Below are 13,398 nucleotides of genomic sequence, written 5' to 3'. Positions count from 1 at the left end.
ACAAGAAGCAACCCTGCCCCTCTCCACTTCCAAATTGCTCCTACTATCAGGCCATCCTGCCATTAGAAGGCAGCCATCACCAGCAGGCGACAGCCCTTTCCAGTTTTCAAGGCTGCATCAAGATATGATCTCAGTAATTACAGCAGGACAGTGAGGCAGATGGTGGGCAGCAGGGCTTTGATCGTTCCATGTACAGGAGAAAAGGGAAGCTTGGCAGTAAAAGCCCTTGGCTGGCACAGTCAGGCAGGCCACACAAAGGTTGGCCTGCATTAATTCCCAAATCAATCATTTTCCCCAGTGCCTACTGCCTATAACAACTGTGGCTCCCCTCTCGTTCCTCCTTATGTCATCGTTATTCATGAATACTCTCTCTTTCTCACTCTTGTATTTCCTCAATTCAAAGTCTTTATCGATTATAAAATGCCACAGTCATTTAATTAAAGCCACTTTGGGAGGGAAAATCATCACATTAAATACACACTTCAAAAGTGAGATGATTCAGACACTTGCAATTTTGTGAGGAAGGAAGTATTTTGTGGAACAAAGGCAGTCTTCCATGGGGGTGATTGTGAGGGTCTCACCCACTTACAGAGGTGTAGACTCACCTGGGGGCACTGCCCCTCCCTTCTGTCCCTGTCACTCCAATAGAGTTAAGGTGTCTTGGCCCACAGGTCCACAGGTGTGTGAGGCTAAAAGGAAATACAAGAATCTGTGATCTGACAGCAGGGCAGTGCCCTGGGCTTTTCCCCTTTTGAACATCTGGGCATTTGCCACCCTGATCCACCTGGCTCTTCAATCGCCCTTCACACCCCTCGAAGGCTGAGACCACGTGGAGCTGCTGTGCATACACTGGACGTGCAGGCTTGGTTCTTGGGTGGGCTTAGGAGCCTGTGCCCTGCGACTCACACTCTTCATCCTGGGCTTCGTCACCCTTTTAATTGCTACCCTTCTTCCTCTCCTAAAGAACAGGCATTCTCAGGGCAGAAATACTGGGGACAAACAGCTGCAGGGGTGCTCGACCCTGCCTCTGTTATAGCATCTGCCACCCTGAAGCCTTCTGCCTGCAGGGACACTCTACCTGGATTCTGTCCACAGTTGCTCGGTGGGTTCCTGGCAGCGTGTTGCAACATTGCTAATTGCTCACATGTTTTAGCCAACCTCCACACAGTTTCTTTATGTGTACATGCATTTATCTTTGACTACATTTCTCTTTCTAGTTTGTGCTTATCCTTTTAAAAGCCGACATTAGAACGCTACTGAGAAATGTTCTTATTATTACATGGAAAACACAAAAATCAACAAACATTTCTCTTTATGCCTACTAATTTTCACATCCAAGTGATGGCAGCAGCAGGCAGTCTGGTACAGCCACTGCCATCATGCAGTGATGGCCACTGCAGGGAGAGCAAGGGTAGGAGGCAGACAGCCCCCAACTCCAGCAGCCCACTACCCTGGGGGCTGCCATGATGGAGCCAGGCCGGGTTGCCAGCTGGCCAGCAGGGGAGCAGCATGATGGGACAGCATGGTCAGGCAGAGAAGGGTGCCAGTGTGGATCTAGGGCCAGGCTTTGGGGCCAGGGTGGAAAGTGGGAGTGGTGCCCGCTTCGGAGACCCAGCCAGTGGTACAGCCACGGCACCCACCCCACCAAGGGTGCTGGGCTCCTGGGCCTTGGGAGGAAGCTCTCCACGGGCCACCCAGGGCAGTATCTCAGAGTCTGCCATCCTAAGTCAGAGTGACCACCTAGCCTGCCACTTCCTACATCCAGCCCAGGCCCTTGATTAGCTCTGCCCCAGTGGCTCCTGACAGCCTTGGCAACAGGGGGAGCTCCTGGTGATGTTGCCCTTGTCCTATATTCTGGCCTGGACCCAGTGAGGATCAGGAGCCCCTGCCTTAGGCTATGATGAGGGGAAGGGGTTGAGGGCCACTTGCACTGGCCTTCGGATGTCCTTTGGCATGAACAGCTAGGGCACCATGGAAGGCAGCAGAGGGCAGACAGGCTCCTGGGTGGAGGGTGGCGGGTCCCCAGTAAGGTCCCACCTTCAAACCAGGGAGGGCCTAAAGGCTGGGGGCTGGGTTACCAGACCCAGGAACCAGAGTGGGGACTTGTGTTGCCTTTTTCAGGCTGCTCATGGCCATACATGGCCCAATTGGCTCTCATTTCCTCCCCTCTGAGGTCCATAAAAACCCTGGATTCAGCCAGAGCAGAGCAGAGGATGGGGAGACGACTGGATGACCAGCTGCAGGGAGGAGCTCCTCTCTGCTGAGAGCTGGGAAGATTATAGGAGGACCAGCTACAGAGAGGAGCTACCTTCTCCAGGGCCTCCTCTCTGCTGAGAGCTGCGGACGTAGGGACAACCAGCTGCAGAGAGGAGATACCCTCTCTGCTGACAGCTGAGCCCTCATCAGGACAACCTGCCTATAAAGAGAAGCTACCCACTGCGGGTCTCCCCTTAGCTGTTCTAACACTTAAGCTCCTCTTCATCTTGCTCGCCCTCCACATGTCTGCATCCCTCATTCTTCCTGGATGCAGGACAAGAACTCAGGCAAAGGTGCCACTGGCCACATAGGTTTCTGGCCAGAAAAAGCAACACCCCAAACATCCCATATCACAAGTATATTTTGCTTGTAATTAATGTGAAAATGATTTAGTTGCATTAATCATCCATCATATCATAAACATGTTCTACATTGCCCTTTTCCTTAAAGTATAAGACCTAGTGACCATGGAGCTTCGTCTAAATGGATCACCCATAATTGACTCTCCCTCTGTAACAACTGGATGCTCAGATTGTCTCCACTGCTGTCATGGGCAATGCTGAGGGGAAGGAGCCCTGCTGCAATGATTTTGTTTCCTATGAATTCTCAAAAGAAGAATTAATCATTCAGCCAAAAGGGAGGAACTACTGTCATACTCCTGCCAAATATTCACTATTCCTCTCTAGAAGTGTAGCTTCTTCAGCCCTTTAGTGGTAGTCTGGTCTAATGCAAGTGCACAGGCTTTAAAATCAGGTGGAACTACGGTCAAATCCCAACTCAGCCACTCACTATTCGAGAGCAAAGAACCTTACGTCTCTGAGCCTCCATTTTCTCATCTGTAAAATGGGAATAATGAAACTTATCTCATCTTGAGGATTGAGTTTAAAGTACAAGTGCCTGGTTTATTTAGGTACTAAATCCATTATTCTTAGCTTGTATATTTTCTTTCTTCTTGGAATTATTTGGTTCAAGTGGCTTTTCACTTCTCCTACTTCTCATCCATCTTGAACTGTGTTCCCGTGAAAGCCTCTGGCCAAAGAACAAGAAGTATCATTCCTCTAAAGCCTACTGTCCAACAGAAGTATTAGAAATAGAAAGCCAGGTACAAATTCCAGCCACATGTGTAATTTCAAATTTTCTGGTAGACACATTTTTAAAATAAAAATAAATAGATTAAATTAATGTTTAAAGTATATTTCATTTAACCCAATATATCCAAAATATTTTCACTATGTAATCAATATTTTTAGGTACTGAGGCATTTTATAAATTTTGTTGGTAGTTTGTAATATCTTTGAAATCTAGTGTGTATTTCATACTTACAGTGCATCTCAATTCACATCAGCTACATTTCAAGTATGGCTAGTGGCTTCTGTATTGGATAACAAAGGTCTAGACTTTGATATTTAAGCTTTTAAGGAGTGCAGATACCTCAAAGGGGATTGACAGCCAAGGGTTTAGGAGATATCATCTATCTGCATTTTGATGGTTTATAGCACTTGGAGGGAGATTACAAATGTAAGCCCCTAATTGTAAATAAAACGGGTAGCAACTCTAAGGTGTGGCTCTAGGAACTCTGAGAATTTCATTTGCCTTACCCTCCTACACAAGATATCTTCCTTCTTTCTCCCAGTTGGTCAAGTTGCCTTGCTTGTCTACCATGAAGGTCACTGGGGTGGGGGTGGAGAGTGCAAAGACTTCCTTTCTTCATATATTGTCTAACAGGCAATTCTACCTTTATATGACCAAACTCATATTTCTGATCACCATCACCTTCCAAATCTGCTTCTACTGCCCTCAAGCCAGCTCAATAGGCAACAATCTCATTCGTCCTGCTGCTCTCGAGTCATCTTTAGCTTCTCTCTTTCTTCCATCCTCTATACCCTAAATGTCATCAAATCCTAACCTCAAAAAATTATCTAGAATCTAACCACTCTGACCACCTCTCATTATCTCAACTATTATCACTCTGGGCCAAGCCACCACCACCTCTAGCCTGGGTTATTGCAAAAGCCTCTGAACTGGTAGTCTTGCTTCTTCCTTTGGTCTCCTACAATCTTCACACAACACCCAAAAAGATTCTTGTTTAAAATGCAAGCATTTTTAACAAGAATCAGTCCAAACAGCAACAGTCCAAAAATGTATTTTAATGACAATTGACACAACATAAAAATATAAACCACTTAGGGATATATCTAGTCGAAATATGCACTACTGCTATAAAGAAAATAATAACATTGTATTTAAATACTTTAGAGAAGATCTAAATAAATGGAGAGACAGACCACATTCATGAATTGGGAAAGTCATTTTCATAAAGATATCACTTCTTTCCAAATTAAATTACCAGTCAAATCTGAATATAGTTTTTTTTTTTTTCTGTTGAAAGCCAATTCTGAAATTTATATGAAGGAGTAAAATACCAAGATTTTCAAGACAGAAAGGAAGAAGAAAAGAATGGGGAGGCTCTTTCTAGATATCGAAATTTATTATAAACCTGTGGTTAACAATATTGTCTAGTATTGGCAAAGGGTTAAACAAATTGGCAGAATAGAGAACCAGGAAAGACCCCCATGGACATGACGACTCAACTCACAACAGAGCTACCATGGATCAGTGAATAAAGAATGGCCTATTAGGCCGGGTGTGGTGTGGCTCACGCCTGTAATCCCAGCACTTTCGGAGGCCAAGGTGGGTGGATCGCCCAAGGTCAGGAATTCAAGACCAGCCTGACTAACACAGAGAAACCCCATCTCTACTTAAAAATCCAAAAATTAGCCAGGTATGGTGGTGCACACCAGTAGTCCCAGCTACTGGGGAGGCTGAGGCAGAAGAATCGCTTGAACCCAGGAGGTGGAGGCTGCAGTGAGCCAAGATCATACCACTGCACTCCAGCCTGGGTGACAGAGCAAGGGTGGCGGGTATTGGTAATCTCAGCTACTAGGGAGGCTGAGGCAGGAGAATTGCTTGAACCTGGGAGGTAAAGGTTGCAGTGAGCTGAGATCATGCCATGCCATTGCACTCCAGCCTCGGTGACAGAGCAAGACTCTATCTCAAAAAAAAAAAAAAAAAAAAAAAAAAAAAAGGAAAGAAAAAAAAACGGCCTGTTAAATAAATGGTGCCAAGACTCTTGGTTATCCATATGGGAAAAGCAAAATAAAATGAGGTTTCTTCCCACCTCATGCCATACAGAAAAGCCATTTCCAGGCAGACTAGAGACTTAAGTGTAAAAAGTAATATTATAAAATTATTTGAAAAAATATGAGAATAATTTTACAACCTTACAGTGGAGAATTTCTTAGATAACACAGAACAAGTATAAATCATAAAGCGACAGATGGATAAACTTGTTTGAAACTAAGAAATTCAGTCTTTAATAAAAACCACAGGAATATAAGGAGACAAGGCACCAACCAATGGAAAATATTTGTTATATATATAAATGATAAAAAGTAGTATCCAGAACATGTATTGAATTATGGCAAATCAATAGGATAAAAGACAGGTAACTCCATGAGAAATGGACAAAAAATGTGAACAGGAAAAGGGACCCCAAATGGCCACTAAACATATGAAAAAGATGCCCAACCTTAGTAACTTGGGCAATGCAAATTAAAAACATGCTAAGATAGCTTTTCATTTCTACCAGATTGGCAGAAATACAGTACCTGACAATACCAAATGTTGGTGAAGATGTGGAGCAACAGAAACTTTGGTGCATTGCTGAGGGTTGGGTAAAATGAGCAAAAACTTTGGAAAACAATGTGGTGACAGCCAGTAAGGCTGAAAATATGTATAAACTATGACCCACCAATTCTATTTCTAGAGTATATACCCTAGAGAAATTCTTGCACACACGCCCAAAGATGCATGTACAAAAATAGTTCTAGCAGCACTGCTTATAATAGAAAAAAAAATAAACTCTTGAAATATCTCAAGTGCCCATCAGTAGCATCTCAGATAAATATATTGAGGTATATTCATCTAATAGAATACTATACTGCAGAAAACATGAAATATTTACAGGTACGTGCAACAATATGAAGGAATTTCAGAAACATACTTTTGAACCAATTAGGCAAATTTTAAAAGAATATTTAATTCCATGTTTATGGAGTTCAACAGCTTGCAATCATACATATATAGCAATTTAAATAGGGGATGTAAAACTAGAAAAAAAAGCAAGGGAACGATAAACCCAAAATTCTGGACAGTTGCTGCTTCTGAAAAGGGAGGGAGAAGGATGGGTATGAAGAGGACTTCGAAGATGATGCTCAGCTTTAAAAAATCTAAGGTATCAGCACACAGGGTTTATGCTACTTTTATTACTTTTATCTTATTATGGTCTTTCTAAATTTTCTTTTCTTTTCTTTCTTTCTTTTTTTCTTTTTTTTTTTTTTTTTAGAGATGGAGTTTCATCATGTTGTCCAGACTGGTCTCAAACTCCTGACCTCAGGTGATCTGCCCCTGTTAACCTCCCAAAGTGCTGGGATTACAGGCGTGAGCCACTGTGCCTGGCTGAACTTTTCTTTTCTTTCAACACTGAAAATCTTCCCAAGTTCATGGAAGAATAGCCCAGGTGCTCAGGATGGAGAGACAGGAAGGGCCTCCCTGACCTGACCCTGTTCCCTACCTCGCTGGCCAGAGCCCCAGACATGCCCCTTACCCCACTCTACCACACCAACCTCCACCAGGTCTCCGCCTTCAGACCCTTGTCAAGAACACTTCTCAGAAACCCACAGGGCTCGGCCTCCCTCAAACAGGTCCCCTCTCAGAAGACTAGAGCCATCCCCACCCTCCCAAGACCCCCACCCTACCTGCCACTCTCCCACAGGCTGAGCACCACAGACCCCTGTCCGCTTTGACCAGAGCCTGGCAGGGTGTGGCTTCTCAACACCTATATGTTAAATAACTAAATGAATGACTATACACAAACTCATATTAAAATTAGTGTGCTCCGTGGAAAGAGTAATACATAGCGTCCTTAGTTATCAAATCAGCTCCTCCCTCACTTTAGATAGGTTGGGACAAAGGATCGGTTTAGTGTTTTAGAAGTTTCATTTCAGAGGAAATGAAGAATCAGTCCTTACTGAGCAGGTGGCCCTGCTTAGGCAGAAAATGCCGGCGTTTCAACGGTTTGCTGTAACAATTCAGATGAGGGAAGTGAGCCCAGGGAGGCACCTACTTACCAGAATCCAGTGAGTAATGGCAGGGCCAGGACAGACCAGCTCCCTCTGAGGCTCGTTGGAAATGGCCCTCCGGCTCTGCACTCCTCAGAGACCTATGCGGGGTCTTGGAGGGCGAGTCTTACTGTCGGCCTACTCTCTCCGCCCCCTCGACAACCAGGAAAGCCCGTGTCAGCCCTTCCCAGGAACCCTTTCATAGCAGGACCCCGAGAAAAGACTTGACCTGACGTCGGAGGTCAAGGAGTGCTGCTGGAGCTCAGCCTGACTCCCAAACCTCAGCGGTGACATACGCTTCGGCAGACCCAGGCCCTGGAATGGCCCTGACCACATGGGCCGCCCACGCCACACACACTTCCTGCTCCCCAGCTCACCTCCTCTCCCACATCCACAAACCCGAACCAGGCACTGGGTCACATGTGCCCCCATACTCAGCCTCCCAGGAGGCAGCCAGTAGGCCCCACGCTGACAGGCGGGGCCCACATGCCCACCTCTAGGCTGGCCTGGCTTGGCCAAGAAGCAAGGTGGCCTACCTAGAGGGGTGGCCGTCAGCGCCTGCAGATATCAGATGGCATGGAACCCCTCATCCCCAGCCGCAGCCCCTCAGGCTCGGGGGAAGAGGACCCGGCCCCGCATCGTCAATCTTCAGCGCCGTTTCACTCTGAATCACTCGCGCTGGGTCTCTGCTCATTTCCTGGAGAAAGCAGAAGTGGAGAGCAGGCAGATGCGTGACTCTGCCCGCTCTCCAGCCGACCACCGAGCTGCTGGAGTTCTGGCGGGTGACTTGGGTTCTGCAGCAAGGCCCCTTGGGTCTGTGCACTCTCCGTGGTCAAGCGGTGCTGGGTGGGGCCAAGGACAAAATGGAAAGTACAGCTCGGCCCTAGAAGAGTAGGTCTGGATTCTGTGTTCCCTCTTCACTAGCCATGTGACCACTGGTGCACATCTCTCCTCTCTGGGCCTCTGGCAAAATGAGAACAATGATCGTGTTAGGTGAATCTAATCAGAGGCGCGTTTCAAGCGCACCCCTGGACATGGCATGGGTTCGACAGCCCTCGCCCCACAAAGCTCAGGGTTGCCCACTTGAATTTCTTCCTCCCCTATCCTCAGATCGAACTTGACCCACCAATCAGGACCAACCAGTGTTGGTCCTCCTGCGGCCAACACTGAGGCAAGGATGAGATGACATCTAAAACCATAGAATGGAAGTCTCTGAAACTCAGACTCCAAATTCTCATTCCTCTGAGTATATTAACTAGGCTGAATTATCCATGTCACCTATCCATAACGGCATCTGCACAGGATGAACAAGCATGTCCTTTCACACACAATCCTGCTTGTGCTCTGTAAAAGGAGAATTTTGCCACAGAGCAAGGGCACTTGTTAGCGCTAATGCCTGATCCTTGACCCTCAGTGCAGCTCATCGTCTGTCTCTAGCTCACAAAACCAGTGGACCATGCATGACTGACTGAGAGGCAGCAGCAACATCACTTGTTATGAGATGGAGTAAGGCTCCAAGATTGGTTTAAAGCGGAAAATAACATTTGTCATAAAACCTCACCCTCCACCAATGCAAACTTGTCAGTAGACAGCAGCCAAAATAGTAGATCTGTCCAGCTGCACTCCAGCCTGGGTGACAAGGCTGAAACTCTGTCTCAAAAAAAAAAAAAAAGAAAGAAAAAGAAAAGAGAAATTGAAAGGATACATGCAGTGCCAGCCAGGGGAAAGAGAAAACCTTAGAGAATTTGCAGTGAAGTGTTTGTTGTATATGATGAAAATACCTCCCTCATTGTCACCAATGAAATCATAAAATCTACAAGATATTGCCTGAAATCAGAGGCCTATGGTAAGAGCAGATTAGACACAGGACCTTCCACAGAGGCAGGAAGGGTGGCCAGCATGGGACAGGTCAGGACGCCATGCCTGTGAATGCCCAAAGGAAGCACGGAGAGTCTGTCATAGTGGGAGTTCGCAAAGTCTGCTGAAGGGCCCTCATGCACCCAGGTCTCCTACCTTCTGCCCTCCCCAGCACCTTGCTGGGTAGCCAACAGCAGGCAGGTAAAGAGCACTAAATTCAGAGCTAGAAACTCAAGGTTGAAATTCTCACTATCTTAACTGAGATAATTGACATCTTTAAGTCTGTTTCTTATTTGCAGAATGAAAGAATGCCTTGTTAGAAGGAACAAGTCAAATAACATTTGCAAGAGAGTTTTTAAACACTAAAAAGGGCTCTGCAAATGCAAGCTTTTATTAGTGAGAGAGTTGCCCAAGCTAAGACATTGAAGCAGCCAGGGCAACTATGAACTGCCCATGTAAATGTTTTGTTGATAGGCAATGTGAGATTCTCTGATTTTTAAACAATTGCCCCAAAATGGCAGTTTTACTTCTGCATCCAGTTATGATGATGTGACTGATACAGGACATACCCTCCTATTGAAAGCAACTACAAAATAGTTCAAATACATAAGATAATTGTTTTCAGGCATTGAATAGCAAGACTGATCCTTGAGATAAGGAAAACCACAAGGTGAACCCCACAATTGCCCTGGAGTTTTTTCTAGGGATGCTTTTTCTGCTGTGATGCAGGTAGGTGGGGCCCAAGAGACAGTAGTGTCCCTGAACTAAAAAGGTTTAAGTCAGAGTTCAAAGCTGCTGAAGGTGCTGGAATGTTCAGGGCAGGTTCCTGAGGAGAGTGTGCCTTTTGGGAACTCATTGTGTGTGCCCTTGGCCAAGGATTCCTATGTGTGCACAGATTGAGACTCCAAGAGACCCAGCAGGGGTCACTTAACCCAAGACCAAGCGCTAAAGGAAGTAACAGAGAATGTGCAGAGCTTGGAATGTTGCAATTGCATCCCATGGAGAGTGGAGAGACTTCACTGAGCATTGTGAGACTTCACTTCGCACCTCAGAGCCCTCACCCCACCAATCTCAGAGCTGCCCTGTTGTATTCCTTGCTCCCCAATCCTCAGATCAAACTTGAAACATCAATCAGGGGAGTCATCCTGCAGACTAACATGAAGGTAATGATGAAAGGAAATTTAAAACCGTAAAACTCTGAAGCTCAGACTCCACACTGGAGAAGACCCACACCCTAGAATAAAAGCCATGAAGTTGGAACAAGTTCAAAATTGAAATAAAATAGCTCTATGTGATAAGTTACTTTTATAAGTTAACTTGACTGGGCCATGAGGTGCCCAAACATTTGGTGAGACATTATTCTGGGCATGTCAGTAAGGGTATTTTTGGATGAGATAAATATTTGAATCAGTAGACTGAGTCAAGCAGACTGTTCTCCCTAATATGCATGGGTGGCTTCCAATCAGTTGAAGACCTGAATAGAACAGAAGGCTGAGTAAGAGGACACTTTGGCTGCCTGACTCCTTGAGCTGGAACATCAGTCATCTCCTGCCTTTGGACTGGAACACTTACACCACTGGCTCTTCCGATTCTCAGGCCTTTGAACTCAGACTGCACCTTAAGCCATTGGTTCTTCTGGGTCTCCAGTTTGTTGACTGAAGATCTTAAGACTTCTCATCCTCTATAATCATGTGAGCCAATTCCTTATAATAAATAAAGAAATAAACAAACAAGAGCATGCATGCATGTACATATATAGATATATACATATATATGCTTATATATGTATATCCAATTGGTTCTGTCTCTCTGGAGAACCCTAATATAACCAAACAAAGCATAAAAGAAGCAAGTCTGACAGAATTGAAAGGATAGTCCAGTAATTTTTTTTTGAGACAGTCTGGCTCTGTCCCCCAAGATGGAGGGCAGTGGGGTGATCTTGGCTCACTGCAACCTTCACCTCCTGGGTTCAAGCGATTCTCGTGCCTCAGCCTCCCAAGTAGCTGGGATTATAAGCACGTGCCACCATGCCCAGCTGATTTTTTGTATTTTTAATAGAGACACTGTTTCACCGTGTTGGCCAGGCAGATCTCAAACTCATGAGCTCAAACGATCCCATCACCTCACCCTCACAAAGTGCTGGGATTACAGGTGTGAGCCACTGCAGCCAAGGAATTTAACTGCCAACCAGAACAAAACTCAACATACTTTAAAGGAAGAAAATGTAATGCAGCCTCCTTTCAATTTAACATCCATACTATCTAGCACACAGTTAAAATTAGTAGAAATCTGAAAAAGCAAAAGAATGTAACCCATAACAAGAAATAAAAAACTCTCAGTAGAAATGAACTCCAAGGTGAACCAGATGTTGGAATTATTTCATAAGAACTTTAAAGCAGCTATCAGAAACATATTTAGGAACTTAAAAAAAAAGCTGGCAAATTTCAGCAAAAAAAAAAAAAAATAGAAAATATAAGAAGATTCAAATGTAAATTCTAGAACTGAGAAGTATATCTGAAGTAAAAAATTTGTACTGATGGACCAACGGCAAATTGGTGACCACAGAAAAAAAGGGTTAATGAACTTGAAGACTTATTAATAAAAATTATACAATTTGAAGGACAGAGGGGAAAAATGTTGAAGAAAAAACACAAACTCAGCTGCTCTTGGGGCAATATGAAACGGTATAATATATGAATAAATGGGGTCTCAGAGAGAGAGGAGAGCAGAAAAGCACATTTGAAGAAATGATGTTTGAAATTTCCCAGATTTATTGAAAAACAGCAAGTTGCAGACATGATAAGTTTAGTGAAACTCAAGCATCACCAAGTGCAAAGAAAAACCATACTTAGCACATCATAGTCAAGCATCAGAAACAAAAGTATTATCTTAAAACAGTCAGAGAGCAAGAAAGCAGTCAGAAAGAAAAAAATATTACATAAAGAGAAACAAAAATACTATTTAAGGCTGATGTTTTATCAGAAGCAATGAATGCCATAAGAGAATAGAAAGACATCTTTAACATGCTAAAGGAAAACAACAAAAATTGTTAACCAGTAATTCAATAGCCAATGAATGTCTCTGTAAAAATGAGAATAAAATACATTCATTTCAGGTAAGTGAAGCTGAGATATTCATCTCCAGCATCCTTGCACTATAAGAAATTCTAAAGGCAGTTTTTGAAGCTGAAGGGAAAAGACGCCAGATGGAAACTTGGATCTATAGGAAGAACAGAAAAGCACTCTTAATAGCAAATGTGTGAGTAAATAAAAACAAACCATGTACTATTCATTGTTTTAACTTCTTTAACAGACTATGACAGCTTAAAGTGAAAATTGCAGTACTGTACTTTGGAGTTGATAGCATATGTGGATAGAATGTATTTCACAACTACAGCACCAAAGAGTGAGAAATCAATGGAAGCATATTGTTGCAATCTCACATTTTACATAAAAATAGTATGTATTATGACAATTTACTCTAAGTAAATTATTTCACAAGAACTTTAAAGCAGCTATCAGAAACATATTTAGGAACTTAAAGAAAAAGTTGGCAATTTACTCTAAGTAAATTGTCATAAGGATATGTAATTTCTTCATGGCTTTGTGACAAAGATGTCAGAAAAGTAAAAGTTTAGTTCCAATCAACAAACACACACTGAGCATCTCTTCTGTGCCAGGTCCCAGGTAGGCCCTGAAGAAACAATGATGAACAGAGCAGAGCTGCTATGAAGGTTACTTCCTTGCTGCAGAGCAGTCTACACCAGTCGTTCAAGTTGGCAGGTAGTTCTCCCCCATATAGCAATTTAGGAATACTGCTCCATTGTCCCTTAGAGTCTTGTCACCTGCATCCAGTCTGTAAAAAAGGAAAGGGAGTGGACAAGACAAGACACACCTGTGCCGATAAAGACCCAGCCTCTGAGTGGTCTACATCACTTTGGCTAACATGCCATTGTAACCACATGGCCATATCAAGCTGCAAGGAAGACTGGGAAGTGTAGATCTGCCATGGGCCAGCCTCAGTCCTGTTATAAGAGAGAATGCACTTTGGTAGGCTGTCGGTCTCCACTATGATCTCTTCAGAGCACTTACCATCACTTATCAGG

General features: G+C 44.1%; 1 protein-coding gene across 10 annotated transcripts in view; it reads right to left on the bottom strand.

Annotated features, from left to right (window-relative positions):
* WDFY4 (WDFY family member 4) overlaps positions 1-8,102 on the bottom strand; it is a 295,895-nt gene extending 287,793 nt beyond the window's left edge. For 6 of the 10 annotated variants that reach the window (XM_015456039.4, XM_005565164.5, XM_074001613.1 and 3 more), the window contains exon 1: positions 7,446-7,758. The gene's annotated coding sequence lies outside the window, so the exon portion shown is untranslated. Of the gene's footprint in view, positions 1-7,445; positions 7,759-7,972 lie in introns of those variants that run through there. The other 4 variants (XM_005565163.5, XM_015456044.4, XM_074001615.1 and 1 more) reach the window with 1 other exon arrangement.
* Between the last annotated feature and the right edge of the window lie 5,296 nt (positions 8,103-13,398).

Source organism: Macaca fascicularis, chromosome 9 (genome assembly GCF_037993035.2).
Source record: "Macaca fascicularis isolate 582-1 chromosome 9, T2T-MFA8v1.1".
Lineage (NCBI taxonomy): Eukaryota > Metazoa > Chordata > Mammalia > Primates > Cercopithecidae > Macaca > Macaca fascicularis.
The sequence above is the reverse complement of the archived record's forward strand: the minus strand, read 5'-3'. Positions and strand labels throughout refer to the sequence as shown.